At 47.0% G+C, this 7,682-nt stretch overlaps 1 pseudogene; it reads right to left on the bottom strand.

Moving 5' to 3' along the window:
- Positions 1-1,026: 1,026 nt before the first annotated feature.
- Positions 1,027-1,740, bottom strand: LOC125357677 (annotated as a pseudogene).
- Between the last annotated feature and the right edge of the window lie 5,942 nt (positions 1,741-7,682).

Raw genomic sequence — 7,682 nt, 5'->3', positions numbered from 1 at the left:
TCTCAAACTTCCTGGCTTCCCTACTGGTGATTCCTCATTCTGTCTCTGTTTCATGGGAGACTACTCAGGGAACAAATGAAGTGCATTTCACACCCTCCTCATCATGGGTGTCTCCCCGTGCCTGTCCAGCGTAGCCATATCTAGAAATCACTGGTGGGGTTCCTGTGAAGATTTTGATAGGCCTAGAGTGCTCCTGCCCAGGCTCTGCCTGCCTCAAGTCACTAAGTTCTGAAAGACTCAGTACTGTGTATACTTCCAAGATTAGAGTTGGGTTTATAGTAGGCCTGTCATGACAGAGTTGCTGCCAAGACTTCAAGTGTGCAGTAAGTTAAGATACATGTCTATGACTCCTACTCCAAGGTTAAAAGCATTGGAGTTGTATGTGGCCACAAGTTTGCATTGGGGTAGTGTCTTCCCCCTCCATTTCTCAGAAACTGTTGTAGCCACTGCAGAGAGCAGACTTGGGTGTTGGCTTTTGGTCTGTGTGGATTTTGTGACTGGGAAAAGGTTTGAACAAGAGTGTTAGGTCTGGGAGGGCGGGGGGCATGAGGGACAAGGCAACAAACAGTACAAGAAATGTATCCAATGCCCAACGTATGACACTGTAACCTCTCTGTACGTCAGTTTGATAATAAAAATTTGAGAAAAAAAAAAAAAAAAAAAAGAGTGTTAGGTCCTCTCCCTGAGGGCTACATGCAGATGCCCCCACCTCATTAAGTCTCCACCCAGTTACCTGGGTAACCTGCAGACCTGGAGGCAGTTACTTCCCCTTTCCCTGAGGTCACCTCCTAATCCACCTGGCCACACCCTTTGCCCCTGCCCTAAATAAAGCAGGGCTGGGTGGGGGTCGCGCTCTCTCTCTCTCTCTTTCTCCCTTCTCTCCGGCCATGGATCATCTTGGCCACAGGCCAGCAGTTCGGTAATAAACGTTCTCTCCTGCCTGAATACCGCATGGCGTTCTCCTTTACCAGCTACCTACTTTAAAAACCTAACAGTCACAAAATTTGTACTTAATTTCTTTTTTTCTTTTTAGGTACCAAATTTCTTTATTTGAAGGAATGGTACAAATTAAAAGAACTTAGGATGTTCTGGTACAACTTATAGAAAAAGTAATGGTAACCCCAGCATGCATGCACTGCCTTGGTGACAGGCAGTCACTGTGGCTTTGGGGGATCGGCCTGAGGCTTAGCTGTAATTGTTACTGTCTCCCAGAGTGTGCTTGTCAAAGAGATACTCCGCCACGCCAGATTCAGGGGCTCCCATCTTGCGCAAGTTAGTGACATGGTCACCCAATTCCTTGATGGATTTCACCTACTCCTTCAGGTTATGAGTCTCAATGAAGTCACACAAATGGGGTCATTTTTGCCAGTGGCCAGTTTTTGTAGTTCCAGTAGTGACTGATTCACACTTTTTTCCAAGTGCAATGCACACTGAATTGCATTCAGCCCATTTTCCCGATCATCATGGTCTGGTTTCTTGATACCTTGCAGGAAGATGAGGCCACCTCGCTGGTTCTGCAGCTTCATCAATTAGTTTCTCTGCATGTTCCCTTTCTTCATTAGATTGGTGAAGAAAATATTTGGCAAAGTTCTTCAAAGCCACATCATCTAGGTAAAAGTAGTAAGACATGGACAGGTAGACATAGGAGGCGTAGAGCTCCAGGTTGATCTGGAGGTTGATGGTGGCCTCCGAGTCCTGGTGGTAGTTCAGGTGCACCTGCGAGGGGGATGTGGTTGTCATGGCGGTGGTGAGGAGAGACCCTGTGGGGGCTCGGTGCTCCAGTGGCAGCAGCGGAGGCCAGGGCGGTCCAAGGGCAAGGTAGAGTGAGAGAGGTGGCTGGAGGTTGGTGGCGAAGAGCTGGTGGCCAGGTGGGGGTCGAGCACCGGGTTCCATTCAAACATTGTTGAATCAGGAAACCACAGCGACTCTCGGCGAGGAACTTCTGGCCTGTACTTAAAATTTCTAAGTTGGGCTAATTTCCTCCCAAACATAATCACTGAAAGCATAGGTCCTGGCCATCCCAGAGGACCATGCAGAGATAATCACAGGCAGGAGAAGAAGGTTCATAAGGTGGTTTATTAGTGGGGCCACAGTTCCCACAGGAGAGGGAGCTGCATGGCATCTGCACCATATCCAGGTGGTAGCTTCTCTCTCTGGGGGTGAAGGGGAAGTAGTTAGGTAGTGAATAGGAGTGGCTCATTAGGTATGGGTGGATCTGGGGGCTAGTGGGAGGAGCTGAGGACCTGAGGCTAGGGAAATGTTAACCTTCCCCCATTTGTTGTTTATTAACAACAGAGGAGGGGTACCAGATGGGGAGTATGGACGGAGGTTGTTTCTTCTGGAGCTACTTCCTGCTGCAAAGGGGCAAAGTAGTCAGGGGTCCCTGATTGGTCATTTGGCCTGGTATCATCCAAGAAGTTATTGGTTTGACAGTTTGGTTGGTAAAAGTCCTCATCATTTCCACGAGAATGGTTATCAGGGCCAATGGGTGTCATGGTCTCTTCTGGCTATCTCCTGCAGCTTGGGCACATCAAGGAGTCACTGGGGCTGGGGTCTTCAGGGTCCAGATCTGTGCTGGGCAGAGCAGTGTAGTAAGAGGCTGGCCTTGAACTACAAGTTCCCAGGTGTCGTCTTGGGTGAGGGATGTTGTTATGCGGTTAAAAGAGACTTTTGAGAAGGTCAGGCAAAAGGCTGACAAGTTCACAGGACCAGTTAGCATGAACGATATGGGAGAATACACCCTGGGCACAAGCCAGAAAAGTTCCATTTGGAACATAAACCCAATTGCAGCCCATTACAAGGAAGGAGGAATAACTGGACTGGAAGCAGGAAGGAAGTGTTTAGGGGTAGTGGACTGGTTGGGAGTAATCAGTCAGAGGCATATATATATATATATATATATATATATATGTATATATATACATACATATATATATATATATATATATAAAGTAACAAAGGCAAGAATGCAAGTTTCTGTCCAGATGGAAAATGGACAGTAATGGACATTAGGTGGGTAAACAACGATTCCTCTTGATCTCCTGGCTCTGATTAATTTTGAAAGGGCAAGTTTAAATTGACTCCATTTAAGATGAGACTTCATTTCCTCTTACTCCTCTCCATGGTTCCTCGTTGTCAGGATTGACCTCATCCTGAAGGTCTAGGTGCTCATTGCTTGGATAGCTTGTCCCAGTTAGCATTCACAGGGTTTGAACTCAAGGCCTGGGCACTGTCCCTGAGCACTTCTGCTCGAGGCTAGTGCTCTACCACTTGAGCCATGGTATTGCTTCCAGTATTTGGCTGGTTCTCTTGAGCCAAGCTTCCAGTGTGGCTCTTTGCTGTTTAGTTGGGAGATGGAGTTTTAGAGGGCTATTTTTTCTGCCTGGGCTGGCTTCGAACTGTAATCAAAGGAGTCTTATCCATAAAAGCCCTTTTTATTTTCAATTAAAGCAGCAGGAGAACAATAGGAGTAGAGCTTACCTGTAACTTGTTGAGAATTGACCAACAAATACTTGCCAGAGTTCTGCTGTAACACTTAGAGAACAGCAGACTGAATGAGATCCATGTGCCATCAAATCAAATCATATCATTTAACCTTACCGGCAGGTAGAGGAGAGCACAAATGAGTAACAATCAAGAGGGCAAAGGGTCAGGACAATGTAAATGTCTCACCTTCAGCAGATCCAATGTGGCTGTGTCTTCCATCCCGAAGCAGCAGGCTTTGTTAGTCATGTGTGATGGAGGCAGGCAGGAGAGATGGGTTGGATCTGGGTGAGGCTGTAGTGGCATCTCAGAGTCCCTTGGATACATTGTCACACCTCCTGCCTGGTTGCCTGCTAATTTCTACACAAGCCTGGTTAAAGACATTTCAAATCTCCCAGTATTCCCTGGTTGCTTACTCTGAGTACTATGGCTTTTGTAGGCTGGTGCCCTACTGGTTTAAGCAGGGTGACAACTTTAAACAGATTTTAGAAGGCTTGGGCCTTTAACCATCTTCCTAGTCACAAAATCCACACAGACCAAAGGCCAACCAAGTCTGCTGCCTGCAGCAGCCATGGCAGTTTCTGAGACATGGAGGGGGAAGACACCAATGCTACCCGAATGCAACCCTGTGGCCACCAAACACAGCTCTGATGCTTTTAACCTTGGAGTCTCAGTTGCAACTCTGTCATGATAGGGCTGCTATAAGCCCAACTCTAATCTGGGTGGGGTCGGGTGGCAGAGCCAGGACAGTAGCACTCGGCCTGTCAAAATCTTCATAGGACTGTTAGATTCCCTGAGCGGTTTTCCATGTGAGAGAGAGAGAATAAGGAATCACTAGTAGTGAAACCAGGTGGTTTGGGAGCAGACTGTGGAGGCAGTTTCCTATAGCCACAGACCGCCACAGTCCACGCAGCTAGCACACACGTCAACCTTCATCCTATAAAGCAAAATATTAATCCTGGGTCAGGAAAATCGAGGTTAGCAGCTACATTTGCACACTCATCCCGAAATGACTCTGGTCCCTTGATCTTAAAGAGTTTATGAGAGCACAGGAGAGAAAAATGGAGAAGCAAAATCTTAGTCTATACCAAAGAATTGTCAGGATCAGATGTACATTTGACTTTTAGCATAGATGGACATAAAGAATAACACACTGGTTTTACATCACTGTACTTATACCACATGCTGCATATTTGAACCTTTTGGAGTTTTTCTTAGACACATTTGCTTGCACCCAAACATGATCAGTTTGGGTTTAAAACCTGGGTTTTTTTCTTTTGGCTTGGAATCTGGTGATAAGAGTCAGGACTGACTCCAGACTGTTCACTGTGACTCCACCCACAGGCTGCAAAGATCAGTTTAACACAAGACTTAAATTAAGTTAAAATATTAGTCAAAAGCAAGTAATGGGGAGCTGAAGTAGGATGCTACCACCAGAGAAGGTCCAGGAGATGGGAGACAGGACATGAACAGAACAGAAGACACGTGACATGGCTTAATGGCAGCAGAGCTGGTCAGAGCCTTAGTGGGCTCACAGCAAGACACCTTCACCTTACAGTATTTGAATTGCAAGGCACATTAAGTTAAAATAGTAGTCAAAAGCAAGTAATTTTGAAACCGTGATGTCAGTTTTTTTTTACATGTTTTTGAAGTAAAGTGGGGGTTCACTATAATGAAACGGGGTTCTCCCCCGAGGGGATTCCTGGTTCTCCCAAGAGTCTACCACAGTCTCCAGCTACAAGATGACAAAAAGACGGATTTATTGGGGAAGTAAAAAGTGAACAAAAAGTGAAGTGACCAGCCTTGGTCGCAGCCCAGACTCGGGAGCTGAAACTGCCAACCACATGTGCAGGATCAGGGCCCACCTGAGAACCACCCGCAGGTATGCAGGCAGACTCCGGAGCTGGAACAGCGTGCCCACGTGGCCCTCCAGCCTGGTTATAAGGCAAACATCACAGCCAAACTTGCCACACGCAATGAGGCCAATGAGGATACAACACTTACAGAGCATGCTAGGCCACACGCAGGTGGCCAATAGAGTTACAGTCTGTCTCATAGTATCTATTTGAACCAACCTATCATTCTAGTTAGAATTGGCACATGGATTTGGTGGGGCTCACATGATGCAGGTGGATACGCCTACTCATAGGAAGGCTTGGGTTTAACCTTGAACGTTCCTTGAATCTTCCAGGCTTCAGGTGGTCAAGCAGTTTACACAATCTTATCACAGTGAAGGGGAACTTCCCTGGATAGGGTGGGGGAGATCTTAGTGAAGATGGAGCTGGCTTCTGCTCTAATCTGACCTGGAGTCAATCTGACACCCCTCCACAGTTAATGATGGCACGGGTCAGATCTGACCTCCCTATTACAGTTTTACCAATAGACAGACAAACAGAAATATAGACAGTTGTGCACAAACTTTGGGGCGCGCTTAGAATTTTTTTCTTTTAAATTAGCCATGTAAGTTTTCTGGAATTCCAGTGGCAAAATGATATTATTTTGCCCATATTTTAGAACCATGTGGACAGTTAGAAAACAGAAACTTTCCCGGCATGGGCTGGGAATATGGCCTAGTGGCAAGAGTGCTTGCCTCTTATACATGAAGCCCTGGGTTTGATTCCCCAGCACCACATATACAGAAAACGGCCAGAAGTGGTGCTGTGGCTCAAGTGGCAGAGTGCTAGCCTTGAGCAAAAAGAAGTCAGGGACAGTGCTCAGGCCCTGAGTCCAAGGCCCAGGACTGGCAAAAACAAAAAATAACAGAAACTTCCCCGGCAAACAAAAATGTTCACAGATTATCCGGCAAGGAATTGAAGAAGCCACATTTTGAGAAACCAGTTCAGGTCCAATGGGGAGCTGGAGTGGGATGCTACCACCAGAGAAGGTCCAGGAGATGGGAGACAGGACACGAACAGAAAACAGACGCGTGGCATGGCGTAATGGAGGTGGAGCTGGTCAGAGCCTTAGCAGGCTCACAGCAAGACACTTTTACCTTCCAGTATTTGAATTGCAAGGCACCTTTGAATTACAAGGCCACAGTTACAGAGTTTGAGGGGGGGGGGCAGGGTTACCGGGAGCTTGAATCTCCACATCCCTGCCCAGCCTGGAGGAATTTGGCACATCCATTACCTGGGGGATGGGTGGGACTCCACCTTCCAAGAGTTTTTAGAACCTTGATGCCAACCAAGATGGCGCTTGCTAAAACCAATTCTATTTTCCACCACATGCTCAATGCTAGAGAAAACAGGATTTAGCCAACAACAAGCAGAACGTAACAGAATCTCCAAGCTTAATAAACATCAAGAACAAGAACAGAAAACCTTTCTTTGTGTCTTTCAAAGCAGATGTTAAACAAATATTGGTACCTTTGGAAGCTGGTACCAGCTTATCACAGGCAGGCAGGGAGGCAGAGTTTAGAGAGAGGCAGAAAGAGAGAGAGAGTGAGGAGAGAGGAGAGAGAGAGAACTCCATCTGTCCGAGCACTCATAGAAGTTATGTAAAAGTTATGTAAGTTAAGTAAGTTATGTAAATCCTGTAAAATATTCCAAATTTGTAAGATTGGGCTCAAACTTGAGCAGCTTTTAGATTGTGCCCCTCCCAAGTAAGTGATTAACAGAGCTGAGGAGTTAAATACCAAGCATCCCCGTTATTACTCTAGTCAGCTGAAATGTAGGAGACAATCAGCAATGAGGCCATCACCCCAGTTCCTGTGTCTCCCACCTAGCGCAGAGTGTGGCCCTGAAGCCATTGCCCTGTGGCCCTATGCTACAGTCATTTGGAGTGGGGCTCGGAACTTGGTGCCAAGATTTTTAGTGTGGCCCTGAAGCCACGGCCCTGTGGCCCTACAGTAAATCCAAAAATCGGATCCAAGCCCTTGCTTAGATGATCACTTACCCTGGGTGTGAGGGTAAATTTGTAGATTGTCGTGGTGGATGGAAGTAGAGCGCTCGGTCAGAAGTTACCTCGGTGGTCCTCTGGGTGGACTTAGGACATCAGACTAGGTCCCGGGGGCAGCTTGGACCCCCCAGAAATGGGGGAGCAAATCCACCGGGGAGCCTATCCCAGGTTCGACACCAATGAAAGCATAGGTCCCGGCCATCCCAGAGGACCATGCGGAGATTATCACAGGCAGGAGAAGAAGGTTCAGGAGGACGTTTATTAGCTACATAGTGTCTGCACCTTATCCAGGTGGCAGTTTC

Source organism: Perognathus longimembris, chromosome 9, assembly GCF_023159225.1.
Source record: "Perognathus longimembris pacificus isolate PPM17 chromosome 9, ASM2315922v1, whole genome shotgun sequence".
Lineage (NCBI taxonomy): Eukaryota > Metazoa > Chordata > Mammalia > Rodentia > Heteromyidae > Perognathus > Perognathus longimembris.
This window is presented reverse-complemented; position numbering and strand designations above follow the sequence as displayed.